Source organism: Hemitrygon akajei, chromosome 20, assembly GCF_048418815.1.
Source record: "Hemitrygon akajei chromosome 20, sHemAka1.3, whole genome shotgun sequence".
Classification (NCBI taxonomy): domain Eukaryota; kingdom Metazoa; phylum Chordata; class Chondrichthyes; order Myliobatiformes; family Dasyatidae; genus Hemitrygon; species Hemitrygon akajei.
The window spans coordinates 52,222,274-52,223,657 of NC_133143.1; the positions used below are offsets into that span (position 1 = coordinate 52,222,274).

Here is a 1,384-nt window from a genome sequence, read left to right on the forward strand (position 1 = left end):
TGTCAATACATGCTGTATTTCTGGCCTGAACTGCACTCAGTACATTTATGTTAATAAATATAACTAAATGAAATTCATCCGGTCATACAGTCATTGAGTACTACAGCACAAAAACAGGCCCTTCTGCCCAACTAGTCCATGTCAAAAAATTTTCTAGCCTAATCCCATCTACCTTCACCCTGTCCATAGTCTCCATACCCCTCTCTTCCATGTACCTATTCATTATTTTCAATATTGCACTTGAACCCACATCCACCAAAATTAGATTTTCAACTAACATTGGAGCAATTTGCTTGTATCTTCTGAGCTTCACTTTGTGCTTTGTATTACATTATTGACCCATTTGTAATCTAGTTTAGAGCATGAATCTTAAATTCTGTATATAGGGGTACATAAGTAAAACAAAATAGATTATTTTTACACTATTTAGTTGGCCAATAAAACAGACCCAAGGTTAGATTGTTATCTTCCAGGGAACACCCACTACTATATAGACATGTCATGACTTTTTTTTTATTGTTTCGTCCTTGTTAACAAGGAATTATGTTGAGTATTTTGCTATTTTAGAGAGTTATTGTTATGGTAGTTAGATTTCCATAACATCTGTTATGACATTATCAGTGATGACTGTACTAGCCTGAGAAAGCCCGATCTTGTCTGATCTCAGAAGCTAAGCAGGCTCAGGCCTGGTAAGTACTTGGATGGGAGACCTCCTGAGAATGCCAGGTGCAGTAGGCTTTTAGCTTCTACCCCTCTGCCATCCGATTCCTAAATGGACAGTGAACCTGTGAACACTACCTCACTTTTCCAATATATATTATTTCTATTTTTGCATGATTTTAATCTCCAATATACATATACTGTAATTGTTTATTTATTTATTCTTCTATGTTATGTATTGAATTGAACTGCTGCTGCTAAGTTAACAAATTTCACGACATATGCTGGTGACAATAAGCCTGATTCTGATTCTGAAGTGCAGTCTCTATGAAGGGGGCATGGAATTAAAGAGGGCATTTGACTCATTGCATCTATAAGTACACTGGGTTGAAGAAGTTTGGTATGGGCCCCCAAATCCTAAGAACTTTCTACAGGGGCACAATTGAGAGCATCCTGACTGTCTGCATCACTGCCTGGTATGGGAACTGTACTTCCCTCAATCGCAGGACTCTGCAGAGAGTGGTGTGGACAGCCCAGCGCACCTGTAGATGTGAACTTCCCACTATTCAGGACATTTACAAAGACAGGTGTGTAAAAAGGGACCGAAGGATCACTGGTGACCTGAGTCACCCCATTCACAATCTATTCCAGCTGCTACCATTCGGGAAATGGTACTGCAGTATAAAAGCCAGGATCAACAGGTTTCTTCCACCAGGCAATCAGA

The 1,384-nt window shown here is 39.4% G+C and overlaps 1 pseudogene; it reads left to right on the forward strand.

Annotated features, from left to right (window-relative positions):
• Positions 1 to 622: 622 nt before the first annotated feature.
• LOC140714011 (5S ribosomal RNA) lies at positions 623 to 738 on the forward strand (annotated as a pseudogene).
• The last annotated feature ends 646 nt before the right edge of the window (positions 739 to 1,384 follow it).